At 41.9% G+C, this 14,721-nt stretch overlaps 1 protein-coding gene across 1 annotated transcript in view; it reads left to right on the forward strand.

Moving 5' to 3' along the window:
* Positions 1 to 14,721, forward strand: part of LOC145413006 (uncharacterized) — a 479,615-nt gene that overhangs the window by 341,351 nt on the left and 123,543 nt on the right. The gene's annotated exons all lie outside the window — the stretch shown is intronic.

Genomic DNA, 14,721 nt, shown 5'->3' on the forward strand with positions numbered 1-14,721 from the left:
TTTCGTAAACGAGTTTCTTATACCGATTTTTTTCGTAGTATTAGTTCCTTGTATTTACCGATTTTTAAAATGAGGTTATTGCATTTACCGGTGTCTTTTTCCTGCTGATACAGTGATTAGGCTTAGAGGAAATGAAAAGCAATACCTTTCAATGGGAGTCACGTGTACCGACACCCCTTCCATGACTCACTGATAAAATACGGGAAGATAACACCGATTACTTGTGGTGTCATTATCTCACAGATGGCGGTGAAGTAGCTGATTTGAGAGAGAGAGAGAGAGAGAGAGAGAGAGAAAGAATGTGGTTCTAGGTAAGTGGTGGCATAATGAGATCAGGTTATTGATGATGCTATACGTGGGTGGAGAGAGAGAGAGAGAGAATGAGAGAGAGAGAGAGAGAGTTGGTGATTATAAGTGGTGGTCTAATGAGAGTTCAGATTATTGATAATGCTATACATGATGGTGTGTGTGTGTGTGTGTGTGTGTGTGTGTGTGTGTGTGTGTGTGAGAGAGAGAGAGAGAGAGAGAGAGAGAGAGGCAATATTTTCCCATTCTCAAGTGACGTCAAAATCAAGTACAAGAAGAAAATACGTTTGATTTTTACTTTATTCTCTTCTACCGGAACCCATTTGTGTTTTCTCTGTTTTTTTCTTCAATTTTTATTTTTTATCTTTTTTATTTTTTGGCGCTTCAGACGATTTTCTTCCGTTTAGAGGAGACTCTTTCGAAGTGGAGGGGTTAGACACAGTCACCTTTAAACCCTTCACTGCCAGAGGTCCTTCCTTAGTTGAAGAATGTTGTCTGGTTTTACCCTGATTAAAATGAGAAAAAGCGTCTTCGTAGTGACAGGAGTTAAAAGCTTTGGAGATTATGAAACGCCTTTGAGAGAGAGAGAGAGAGAGAGAGAGAGTAATTATCGCCTATTCTCAAGTGTTGGCAAATCTGGGTACAAAATGAAAATGTTTTTGATGTCTGCATTATGAAAAGCGTGGGAGGTTTTCAAGCACCCATTTAATTTTTCCTGAGAGAAAGAGAGAGAGAGAGAGAGAGAGAGAGAGAGAGAGAGAGAGAGAGCAATAAGAAAAAGAATGACAGGATAAGAGAGAGGGAGAGGGGGGTAGAGTGAATTGAGAGAACAGAATGAAAGAGAATGACGGGATGAGAGAGAGAGAGCAATAAGAAAGAGAATGACAGGATAAGGGAGAGGGAGAGGGGGGGAGAGAGAGTGAATTGAGAGCTCTGTAAGAAAGAGAATGACAGGATGAGAGAGAGAGAGAGATTATGTTAAAGAAGTTCTGTGTTAAATACTTACTCAAAACAGGCGAAATACAAAAAAAAATAATAAGAAGAAGAAACCTCACATACAAAACTAACTTACATTGATAGACTGTAGCCAATTCTGTCCCACTTTGTCCTTTTTTTTCGCACTCTTGATAAACTGTAACTCTTTTGAGCATACTTTTAACAATGTAATTCCTCTTGACACTTGAAACTCTTATGATAACTATCTCATACACTAGTGATGCACTGTAACCTTTCCTGAGACTCATAACCTCTCCTGACGCTCTGTTCCCTGTGCCGACACCTCTCCTGACACCCCTGACGCAACAACACCCCTGCCTCACCCTCACTATTCTTAGCCCAGTAGCGAGGCAGGCAGGCAGGCACAAGGCAGGCAGGCAGGTAGGCCGGGACAAGAGATGTGGTGTTAGGGCGGGTGAGGAAGGTAGGAGAATTATGCATAAAGGATTTTAGCCAGTTTTTACGTAAATAAACGTGTTTCAGTAATTTAATGATTTTTAAATTAATTTTGCGTGATTTTTTTTCACAAATTTTCACTCTTGTTTGGTTGTCAAGTGTTTCATACCCACTTGCATGAGAGTGTGAAGTGAGAGGCGAAGGTGTGTGGAATGGCCGAGGTGAGTGTGTGGAGTGGTGAAGGTGAGTGTTTTTTGAGAGATGAGTGTGTGAGTTGGGACGAGGGGGGGGGGGATGTTGGGACGGAGAAGGGTAGGGGCAGGATATTTGTCTGGATGAGTCTGAAGTAAGGGAAGGTGAGTATGTGAAGGAGAGAAGAATGTGTGTATCAGGTGAGTGCGGATTTGTATGTGACGTGAGGGCAGGATGTGAGGAGAAGAAATGACTTTCCTGAAGAGAGCGTGTGGAGTGAGAGAGAAGTGTGTGGGGTGGAAGAGGACTGTGTGAAGAGTAGAGAGGCAGGCAGGGAGGCAGAGACAAGAGAGGGGATGTTGGGGATGTAGGAGGGCAGGATATGAACAGAGTAAGACAGATAGCTTGCCTGAGGGGAGTGTGTGGAGTACGGAAAGAGTGTGTGTCGAGTGGGAGACGAGAGTGTGAAGAGCAGTGGTATGGCAGGGGGGAGTGGAATAAGAGAGAGGGTATTGGGGGTGAGGGAGGGTAGGATATGAGTAAAGCAAAACAGATGCCTTGTCAATGGTGAGTGTGTGGAGTGAAGAAAGGGTGTGTGTCGAGCGGAAGAGAAGAGTGTGGATAGAGAAGTGGGAGAGGAGGATGAGTGAAGTGTGGGAGGAGTGTGTGTGTGTGTGTGTGTGTGTGTGTGTGTGTGTGTGTGTGTGTGTATGTGAGTGGGAGAGAATACGAGATGGGGACGGAGGAGGGCAGAGTATAAGGAAACTAAGACAGAATTTGCGTGAGGGATGTGTGACATGGGATAAGAGACTGTTGAGTGAGGTGAACGTGTGGAGTAGGAAAGGAGTGTAGGAACGTACAGGTGTAAGGAGTGTGTGTGTGTGTGTTTGTGTGTGTGTTGTGGATGAATATGTAAGGAGAATATGAAGTGTTCATAAAGAGAGTGCCTTGTGAGCAGCTTTGTATGTATCTATGTACTGAGGCTTGTGTGTGTGTGTGTGTGGTTAGGAGAGAATACAGTGTGAGGAGAATATGTACCGTACATTAGTGTAAACTTTGCCTAAAACCCTTTAATCTTTCACGTCATGTTCGCACTGGGGCATTTTATCTGGTCTACACTTGACTGTTTTGTTCAGCGTCAGTAAATTATACCAGTCCAAGTGTCAAACCGCTAACCTAGCCCTTTCACTGCCGCAATTGGGTAGTATTCAGGCAAATTCCAGACGATTTTGTTCAGCAGAGAGAATTCCTAGATGTCGAGATCAACCCTTTTAATCACTAAGATATTTTACTCACACTAACACCACATGATTTTGTTCGGCCAGGAGAAAACGTAACATTCAGAAGATTAAAAACACTGGTAAAGAAGAGGATAAGTAGACTGTTAGAAAGTGGATCAGAAGTGAGATACGTAGGTGGACGGGTGAGGCAGGGAAAGTTTGGTGGAGGCAGGTGGGAAACAGGCAGCTGTGATAGGCAGGCATGTGTGATAGGGAGGTGGACAGGCAGGTGTGATAGGCAGTTAGGGCGACAGGTGAGATAGGCAGTTAATAAAGGTAGGCGGTATTGATAGGAAGTTAGGATGCAGGTATTGTTGGCAGATAGGATAGCAGGTGTCATAAGCATGCAGGTATTGTAGGCAGGTGAGAGGGCAGATGTCATAAGTACTGTAGGCACGTATTGTAGGCAGGTGGACCAGCAGGTGTGGGGATAAAAATACATGAATTAAGAGAAGTAGACAGGTGTAGGAGGCAGGTAGGCAGACAGATGTGATAGGCAGGTATGACAGATGAGGTTGACAATTGTTAGGAAGGTGTGACTGAAAGGGTAGGAAGGTGTGACATGAAATGGACTTGTGTGATAGATGAGGTAAGAAGGTGTGATAGGTGAGGTAGGAATGTATGGTAGGCACATGTGATAAGCAGATGTGATAGATGAAGTTAGCAATTGTACTAGAGGAGGTAGATAGGTGTGACAGTTGAGGTAGGCATGTGTGGTAGGCAGGTGTAACAGACAGATGAAGTAGGTACGTGCGGTGGGCATAGGTAGTAGGAAGGTGTGACATGAGGTAGACAGGTGTGGTAGGCAGGTGTTACAGATGAGGTAGGCAGGTGAAAGTGTTAATGTGCAGTACCTGTAGGTAGACATTTGAAAGTGAGGCAAGTAGATGTGATGGTAGATCAATGGCAGTGATGATGACGATTATAATTGTGAAGCAAAAAGAGAAGGGTGAAAATGAGATAAGGGGATGAGTTAGGCAGGCGGAGGTGACAGTAAGGCAAGGAAATGAGTTAGATAAGTGAGGAAAATGAGGCTGAAAGGCGAAGGTGGATAGACGAGATACATAGATAGGTAGAGAGAGAGAGAGGGGGGGGGTTGGGGGAGAGGACTGTGTGTGAGACAGGTGAGGTTATGGGCAGGTAACTTTAATATGTAACAACTCTCTCTCTCTCTCTCTCTCTCTCTCTCTCTCTCTCTCTCTCTCTCTCTCATTAATTTTAGCTCATTGATTCTCCCTTTGTCTTTGCTCCTCAGTTTTGTTACATTTTTCTTCATACGTTTCTGCCTTCTTCTCCTTACTCTTCATTCACATCTCTTCGTTTCACATCTTACTTTTCTCAGCTTTTGATATTTTTGCGTTCCTTGTTTTCTCTTGCACTCTTTGCATTTCTTTCACGTTTACATAAAAAAAAAAAAAAAAGTAGGTTTCGTCTCCTGGTTTCATTCTGTTCCTTCTCTCCTCTTTTCTTCCCTCCAGTTTCCTCCCCGTGGATTTAGTTACCTCGCTTGCTCTCTTCACTTCTCCGTCTCTTCTCTCCCTTCTTCTTGCTTTCCTTTCTATATCCGTTTCTTCTCTCTCCTCCCTCCTCACCTTCCTTTTTTTTTTTTTTTTTTTTTTTTTTTTTTTTTTACCTCAGTTCGGTCCTCCTCTCTTTTCCATAACTTTACTTTTTCATACCAATTCTCTTCATTCTGCCCCATCTAAAATCATTCATTTTGCCCTTCTCTATACGCATCTCAAATTTCCCACCTTCTCATCTCGTCATTCTTTCCTCACCTCACTATTACTCGTATGATTTTCCTGCTAGGCTCTTCTTTGGCCTTACGTTTCCTCTCATTTATCCTAGTTTTTCTCCCCTCTTTTCTTCACCTCTGATTCTCCTGTCATTATTTTTCTTCTTTTATAATGATCAGTTTTTCCTCGTTTTTTTTTTTTTTTTCTTTGAACCTTTCCTCACCTTGTCTTACCTTTTCTTCACTTCTCACTTCTCTATCTCTCACGTTTCCTCTTTTCTTGTTTCTCTTTCTGTACATCCGTCACTTTTCTGCCCTTCTCTTAGTCTTTGTCTCTCCTCTCCGCACCCCTCCTCTCCCCTCCTCTCTTCTCCTCTCCTCTCCTCCCATCCTATCGTATCCTATCCGGTACAGTCCTATCCTCTCATTTTGTCTCCTTTGTTTCTCATCGCTCATTTCCCCGTTTTATTTTTTTCTTCATTCTTTCGGCATATTTCTTCCTTTCAGTTCCCTTCCTAATCATCGGGTCTTCGTTTCTGCACCTCTTCCATTTTCTTCTCTCATCTCTCCTCCTCTGATCTTTCCTTCCCCCCTGACTTTTCTTCTTTTATTGTCTTTCCGTACGTCTTATCTATTTTTACTCGTTGCCTTTCTTTTTCTTTCGTTCTCACCTCTCCTGTCGTCTCCTCTTGTCTTCTTTCCCCTCGTCTTCTCTCCAATCTTCCTCTCCTCTCCTCTCGTCCTCCTTTTCTCTCCCTCGTATCCCCTCCTCTAACCTTTCCCCCCCCTCCTTCCTTCACTTCTCCTTACACATTCCCAGTGCTCCCTTCTTTGTTTAGAACGGACACTTTGTCACAGAGAAAACGGAAAACAATTCAATAAAGTAACAGAAGTCTAGCGAGGGAAGGGAAGGGAAGGGAAGAGAGTATGGGGGGAAGGGAAGGGAGAGGAAGGAAGAGAGGAGAAAGGAGAGATGCTTAGAGTATGGGTTGGAGAAGAAAGGGATGGGAAGAGAAGGAACAGAAAAGAAAGGATAAGAGAGAGAACAATCGAAGCTTAAGTAAAAGGAAGAGGGTAAGAAAGATTAAAGCATTGGAGGATGGTCATTATAGTGAAGTGGTTAATGGAAATTGTTTTCTACCCCTTCAGCCCCAGAGGTTCTGAGTTTGGTGAAATCGCTTAGCAGTGGCAGAAAAAAAACTGAAATGAAAAAAAGATAATCGTAATGAAGGGTTAGTATTCTGTTTTATGTCACTTACGGAGATAATGCCGACATTAACCCCTTGAAATGCGGTATGCCCCCCCCCCCCCACCCTTTTTTTTTTCCACCATCGGGTTTTATTCAAATTTTGACATGTCTAGTAGTGAAGGGAATAGAAACAGTCTCCAATGACTTTTTTTTTTTTATGTTACTGTCAGACGACTTTATTCAACTTTCAGGAGGCTTTTCGTCGTGAAAGGAATATAAAATCTACTAACCCTTTTAAGTGTGATGTCATCGTCTTCGTTTTATGCTACCGTCAGTCGATTTTGATTCGCGCTGCAGAGACCTCTTATAATGAAGGGGTTCAAGTGTAATGAATACATAACACAGAGGTGAATATGAGCCGTCTTAGGGTCGAGACAACTCTCGTACTGTATGCCAGCCAACGTCAGGCGATGTTATTCAGCTACGAGTTAGTCGTAGGAGACTGAATGTTAATAATATCTCTAATATTCCTCTCATGGGCGACTCAACTCGTATATTATCACAGCTAACGCCAGACGATTTTATCAGCCGAGACTGAGTCATAACAGCTTCAGTGTTATCTCACTCTACACGGTGATGTATTTGATTTACTTAGTTTCTTTTATCTGTTTATATATCCATTTGTATAATATGCCTGCTGCCAGTATACGGTTGAATCCGGTTCAAGATATTTCATCTGCTGAAGGTGTTAAATATAGCTGTGTAACCACGAGTTCGACAGGTGTCTCCCAAGCTGGAGAAGGTACCGATAGCAAACAATAGTCATAACCGAACTGAAGAGATAGAGATAAAAAGTATATATATATATATATATATATATATATATATATATATATATATATATATATATATATATATATATATATCCTATGCAAAGTAGATCGCTACGGAAGATATTCTGGAAAGTCCCCCAAGCCCCCCGAGAATAGCCCTTGGAGATAAGCGAAGCATGTCTAGTCTTTTCGAGGTCACAGGCGTGAAGACGAATTACAATGAGAGGAAGGGTTGCGGAGGAAGGGGGAGGGAGATAGGAGAGTGGAGGAAAGGTAGGAGGGGGAGGGGAGGTATACGTAGGAGAGCAGAGGAGACCTGGGAGTGGGGGAGGTAGGGACAGGGTCGGAAAGGAGGGGTATAAAGTCAACAGTGCTTATCAAGTTATTCTGCGGTTGTATCCTCCAGGCCCTGAAAACAGAAAAAAAGAAAAGTTAAATATAGTACATAATTGTATTTCTCAGGAGTAAGCATACTTAGCTGAGAGTTAGAAGACAGATACTTATCCAAGCGATTTTTAAAGGCCAGTAACGTTTCACGATTTACAACATTAGAGTGTAGTTTGTTTCATATATTTACAAGTTGATTAAAGAAGAAATGCTTAGCGTCATGTGACTGAAATAATTTGCCGGTGATTTTATGCCCATTACCTTTATTATAATCTGAGTGATCAACTGTGAAATGTTTATCCTAAGCCGTATTAGCGTGCCCTGTGAATGTTTTGAATAATTGAATTTAATCTCCTCGTAAAATGCATTTTGTTAAGGTAAACGCTCCTCTTATGATTTATTTCTCAATCTTGGTATCGTCTTTGTCACCCTCGCGTTGCACTGTCTCAAAGTTTCTCTCTGTCGTTTTTGTAATAAGGCAGACAGAACTGGGCACTACTCAGTGTGTGGGCGTATTAGTGGTGAGGATGATTTCTCATTTATATATTCGAATGCTCTACCAATGAATCCGAGTTTATTGGCTTTCTTAACAGCCACCTTAAGATCATTTGCTACAGTATGGTAATTCCTAAGATCTTTTTCATCACTGATAGTTACAATACCGTATTTCCTAAGATCATTTTCATGACTGACGTTATCTAATTGAATATTGTTCATAGTGCTGCAGGCATTTTCATTTGTGTTTCCAGTGTTTAGCACTTTGCATTTACTAATATTAAAATCCATCTGCCATGTTTGGGCCCAGTTAAACAGCCGATCGAGGTCACTCTAAATTGTCTGCCTGTGTAAAGATGTGTCTGCTTTGTTTCCAACTTTAGTATCATCAGCAAATTTGGCATAGGGTAGTGGGAGAAGCGAAGTAAAGGCGGATGGGAGGGGAGGAAGAATAATATTATTAGGGGGAGGGGAGAGGTGGGAGTAGGAAGGAGGTACGGGTAGTAATGAATCAGATAAATTCAGCCTTTCTCTGCGGCAACATAGCCTTCTACAATTTGTGTTATCTTCCACCGTACGATACTGTATTGTGTAACTTTAGGGAACACCTCTCCTTGTGAAGAGCAGAATACCTCATCTTGTAAAGAGCATAGAAACAGACTGTTTTGAGCCAGTTAACCCCATCGATAAGGTGGCTTTCCCCCCCCCCTCCCCTTTTCGCATATTTCATGCTACCATCAGGCGATCTTATTCTGCAATGAGGATGTCTCTCTTAGTGAGGGGGTTGGAAATAGTCCCCATTAACCCCTTATTTACGGTGTCTTTTTCTGTTCACTTCTTAAAACCTTCATTCTTTGTTTTATTTTATTGCCAGCACCGGGGAACAAGAGAGGAAGTAGAGGAGGGAGTGCAGATGGAAAGAACTAAAATGGGAAAGTTGATAATAAAGCAGTTTGAGAGAGAGAGAGGGGGGGGGGCTTGGAAAGGAGAAGTAAAAATAATCAAATTCGAATCATTACACCCCATTCCTCGTCCCCTGCCTCACCTCTCCTCACTTGTCTCTTCTCTCCTGAGCTGACTCACCGATCCTCACTTGCTTTCCTTGCTTTGCCTCTTCATCCGCTTTGGTTTTCCTGCTTCAGTTCCTCATTCGCCTCACTTTTCTTGATTTGCCTCACCTCACCTGATTCAAGTTTCCTCATCTTCCTCGTCTGTTTACTCTGCCTTGCCTTGTCTAGCACTGCATTATCTTTCCTGCTTACCCTTTTGTCCCCAGCCTCACTTTTACTCATCTTCCTCGTCTGTTTTCCCACTTCTGCCTCAGCTGCCTCATTTATCCTCATAGTGTTCACATATTTTCTCGTGCCCCTCCCAGCTTCACCCTGCCTTCCCCTGCCTAACCTTTTCTTTTTTTTTTTTCTTTTCTTTTTTTTATTTCCTGACTCACCTTTCGTCCTGTTTCCTCGCCGTGTCATACCTGCCTCCCTGCGCGGCGCCGTATCTGAGGGTGGGCGATACGATAGATACGAGGTAGATAGCAGATGCTCCTGGTCACCCTTGAACACGGCCAAGGAAGAGAGAGAGAGAGTTGGTGGTAATGCTGTTTTACCGATAGAACCAAATCCTTTATCGGTATATTATTCATTATGAGCAGTCAAGTTCATTAAGGAAATCGATAAATACTTTTCAAAATGAATGCAGTGAATAATACTAAGGTTAATGAATCAGTCCTTTGTTGTAGAACCGATTTCTTTAAATTTTTCCGTCAGGTAAAGCCATTACGAAGTTATCATTCAATAAGTTTGTAAATTCGGTAAGTAAATAATAAATAATAATAAATTTACCAGTGTGTTGTGGCTGGGGCGAGGGCGTGGTCATACTCGCCAACCGTCCTACTTTTAAATTTTGAAATCGGACCCAGAGATGACGTCAGCCTGGCGTGCCCAACAGAAACTCCACCTTTTCTCCTCCGTTATAATCCAAAAACTGCGCCGAATAACTGATAATTCTTTCCGCTCTGTTGGGTACGTTTGATATATATATTTTTTAAAGGTACCCACGCTTGATAACAGTGTGGATTTAATATCTGTCATTTTTCAGCTTGATAGGATAAGTTTTTGTATATACAGTATATGGCAAGTTTTCAAGAAAGTCCAGTCGAAGCTGATTGATGATAGTTTGTGGCGTTTATAGTAATAACGGATTATTTGGGGGGGTTTTCCACCCCTGATTCAGTAACTAATTACTTGCGGGTGTTTGGATTGAAAAAGTGCTCTCTCTCTCTCTCTCTCTCTCTCTCTCTCTCTCTCTCTCTCTCTCTCTCTCTCTCTCTCTCTCTCTCTCTCTCTCTCTCTCTCTCTCTCTCGTGGATGCCTCAGCTGAGTAACAGAATTTGGAGGTACTGGAACTAAGTAACCGATAATATTTCTTATAGTATTGACGTTCTTGAGCAGTAAAACAGACCTAACGTTTTTCTTTCATTTTTTTTAAATTTCTGTTAAGTTGTCTAAGATAATCGCCCCACTTTTTATTTATTTATTTTTTTTGAAGGTCCCTAAACAATTTCACTTAAGTTGATAGCCGGGTGTATTCAGTAGATTAGAGGGTCGATTTAACAGCCTTTGGTTCCTTCCTCCTTGCATATATATAAAAAGTAAGTTAACCAAGGAGACTTACAGTATATACACCCCACAACAAAGGCTCACAGAATATCATGGAACCACGAGTGAGGTGTATTCAAGGCGTGGTTCAATTTCACCAGGTAAAAGCAAACTGACTATTGTAATTCTGTAGTACCAATGAGAGAATAGCTTATAATTTGGGTGCATAGAAGGAATGCTGAAATATGTTAGTGTCCCGGCAGAATAGCCAATAATAATCTCAGAGGCAGTGTCCCGGCAGAATAGCCAATAATAATCTCAGGGGCACTGAGGCTGAATAACTGATAATTTGTGGTGTCGACACTGAGAAATCTGATAATTCTTCCGCTCTCAGGGTACGTCTTTTTTTTTTTTTTAATGATTACTAGAGAATGGTAACCAGATGAGTAACATTTTATTATTATTATTATTATTATTATTATTATTATTATTATTGTCGTCGTCGTTGTCGCTGTTGTTAGTAGTAGTAGTATTTCTTTATTATAATTATAATTATTATTATTATTATTATTATTATTATTATTATTATTTAGCGGTACATTATTTTTATTACACCTTGATATTCTCTTGTTTTATTTACCGTTGTCTGTATGTCTTCAAAATCGACTTAGATAAAATACAAGACTAAGTGTATGCTGCCATGGACTGGTAATGAAGAGAAACTGTGGAGTATCCTAAACTGACTATACTCGTTTTATTCTAACTTGGCCCAGATTTTCGTCTGTTCGCAGCCAATTTGACGTAGCTCAGGGGCAGAATAAGACATTACAATGGCTTTACATTCTCTTCACATCACTTCTGCATGACTGGTGTCATTATCTAGTGTCAGTCTTGCAGCAGAGCATTGAAGATGGAGAGATGGCAATTTTAGGTGAAGTTAAAGGGGTATAGGCTAAGAGAGAGTCCTAATTGAAGATCCTCGGTGCTTGTAATGAAAAATAGTTCTTCATGTGTGCGAAATTAATGACTAATACTTATTAAGCTTCGCCATATTTATGGCGAAGCTTATTATTTTGGTAAGTATTATTATTACTTTTCTTTGCCTTTTTTTTTTCCTCTCTTAAGTCTTGATGACATTATACAGGATGCTATCCTACGATAATCCAAGTACTTATGCCAAATATAAATGACCTTGGACTATTTTTGAAAGTCATATACTCATTTTTGGTGCAAAAGTTGCATACTTGAAATTGATATATCTCAGAAATTAATTGAGATACGGCTATTTGGTTGAAAATCCATTGATAAAAACGTTTGCTGGGAATTTTGGCTGAATATTTTGCCATTTAGCCTAGTGGAAAGTACCGAATTCAAATCTACTCTGTCTTTTCTTAGTAACACGATTTAGAGAAAACCGCAAAAGCTGTAAAGCTGTATCTTTACAGAAATATAGCTGTGGTCCCTCCCATTAAATAAAAGGAATATGGTTGCAGTTAAACATACAGTTAGCCAGTTAAAATTGTGCCGATATCTATTCTGTGTTCATATGAAGTGTTTAGGCAGTGAACACAAAAGCAGAATGTATCCCCCCGTACAATATGTCTACCCCCGATGCATGTACCCCCCCTACAATATATCTACCCCCGATGTATATATGCATCGGGGATAGACATATTGTAGGGGGGGGGGTACAAGCATTTGCATAACTACAAAGACAGTCAGTACCATAAAATTCATTAATAAGTATGGCGAAGCTTCCTTATTGTGGCTACACAATAAGGAGGCTGGTTAATTTATACATTTATAGTTTTTTTTTTTTTTATGTGGCAGGGTACGATATGTCTTTTTTCTTTGTAGCCTTACTTTTTTTTTTAAGTTTACCTGATGGTTTAAGGAACTACTGTATATAACATGAGATGGGTGGACGTTTTATATATATATATATATATATATATATATATATATATATATATATATATATATATATATATCTCTCTCTCTCTCTCTCTCTCTCTCTCTCTCTCTCTCTCTCTCATCCTTTGATCTCCCCTTCTCGTATTAGTCTCTCATTCCTTTCTCTTTCTGCCTCTTTCCATCCACCTTTCTTTGTTCCTCCGCCTCCCCATTCAGCTTAAGCCTTCTGATTTATTTAAGCTTTTTCTTCCATTTCCTTGCTTTTCATTTCTTCTTTAGCGCTCTTCGCCGTTTCTTTTTCTTGTCAAGCTCTCATTTTTGTGATCTGCTTTCTCCTCTCATTTGCATAATTATTTCCCTACTCTTCCCAACTTCTTCCTTCGCCGTCTTTTGTTCTCTCTTCTTCGTTTTCCCTGTCTAATTTCACCATTCATTATCATCTTTACTGTCTCTTCTTACCTTTCGTCTGCACACTCTCTCTCTCTCTCTCTCTCTCTCTCTCTCTCTCTCTCTCTCTCTCTCTCTCTCTCGACACACACACACACTCACACACACTCACACACACACATACACACAGACACACACACACACACACACACACACACACACACACACACACACACACACACACACACACACACACACACACACACATATATATATATATATATATATATATATATATATATATATATATAAAGCCTTTCATTGTCTCTTCAAGCTGTTCTTCCTCTCTTTTCCTTCTCCCCCCACATCCATCCTTTCTTTCTCCCACCTCTACCTTCTCTCACCTGCCTCCTTTCTTTCTCTCACCTCTACTTTCTCTCACCTGCCTCCTGTCTTTCTCCCACCTCTACCTTCTCTGACCTGCCTCCTTTCTTTCTCCCACCTCAATCTTTTCTCACCTGCCTCCTGTCTTTCTCCCACCTCTGCCTTCTCTCACCTGCCTCCTTTCTTCCTCCCTTTCTGTCCCTCTCATTTTCTTTCTACTGTACCTGCCATCTATCCCCCCCTCTCCCTCCCTTCCCCCCTCACTCATCAGTCTTCTGTCCTCCCACCTCGCACTCCTTTACCTTCTGTCTGTCTTTCCTATTTTCATTCCTTCATTCTTCCATCAGCACTGTCCCATCTTTGCTTCCTCCCCCCTTTCATTTTCAGTTTTTTCCTCTCTTCCTTTTCCCAGCTCTCCCTTCCCTCCCTATTTCACTCTTTGCATCCCGTCTTTCCTCCTTTCATTTCCCCTTATCTCCCTCTCACCCTCTCTTTCCTCCCCTCTTCTCTCACCTTTCCTATGTATTTTTTTTTTCTTCTCTCCAATGTACCCTCTTTCCCCTCTTCATATTCAGCCTTTCCTATTTCTCTCTTTCAGTCGTCCAGCTCTCCCTACCTGCGTGAATCCCACTATTTCGTCTCTCTTGTACCTCCTTTCATAACATCTCCATCCCCTTTTCCTCTCTCTCTTCCTCCCGCCTTTTCATTCTCTCATTTCTTTTAGCAGTGTCTCTCTTTCTCTATCCATTCTTTCATCCCATCATTCCTGTTTATTTCTATACGTTTTGTATAGCTTTCCCCCGATTTCCCTCTCCCTTCCTTCTCTCTCCATCTCTCCTCTTTCCTCCTCCTTCACTCGCTCTTTTCCCACTGTCTCTCTCCCTTTCATCCAGTTCCCCTGCTTCTTCCTTCCTAGTTCCTTCCCTTCTCCTCCTCCTTCCTCGCAGTTCTTCCTCCACCCTCCTTCCCGCCTTCACCATTCCCTTCCCTGTTCTTTCACCACTCCTCATCCACTTTCTTCCATCTTTCTCTACTTCCTTCATGTCCCACCATCCCTCACTCTTTCTTGCATCCCCTCTCCACCCTCCGTAACTTCCTCTGCATCGTACTTTTCTTCCATCTTCCCCTCTCCCCATCTTCCTGTATTTCATCCAGCTCCCTCACCCATGTGTCCTGTCTTCCTTTCCTCCACATCTCCCTCTCTTCTCTCCCTCCATTCCCTGTCTGTACTCTACCTTTCCTCCATCTCCCCCTCTTCCTGTTTTTCTTTCAATACCTCCCTCCTCTCCCTCATTCCCCCTATGTATCCTACTTTTCCTCCATCTTCCCCATCCCTATCTTCCCATCTTCCCATCTTCTAGTTCCTCTCCTCCCGCCCTCATTCCCTCTCAGTATCCAACCTTTCTCCCATCTCCCGCTCATCCCATCTTTCTTCTAGCTCCTCCCTCAACCTCCCTCTTTCTAAATCCTATCTTTCCTCCTTTCCTTCCCCTCCTCCCCTCGTCTATTTCAGGCCGGGCGCCCCCTGGTGGTGTAGGAATCATGGCATATTCACGGGGCTCAATCAGGCTCATTATAGGACAACCCACACTTAATCACCTCATCCACTCCACTCACTGACCCGCCT

Source organism: Coenobita brevimanus, chromosome 94, assembly GCF_032717465.1.
Source record: "Coenobita brevimanus isolate Jiangsu-jjx chromosome 94, ASM3271746v2, whole genome shotgun sequence".
In the NCBI taxonomy this organism is placed as follows: Eukaryota; Metazoa; Arthropoda; class Malacostraca; order Decapoda; family Coenobitidae; genus Coenobita; species Coenobita brevimanus.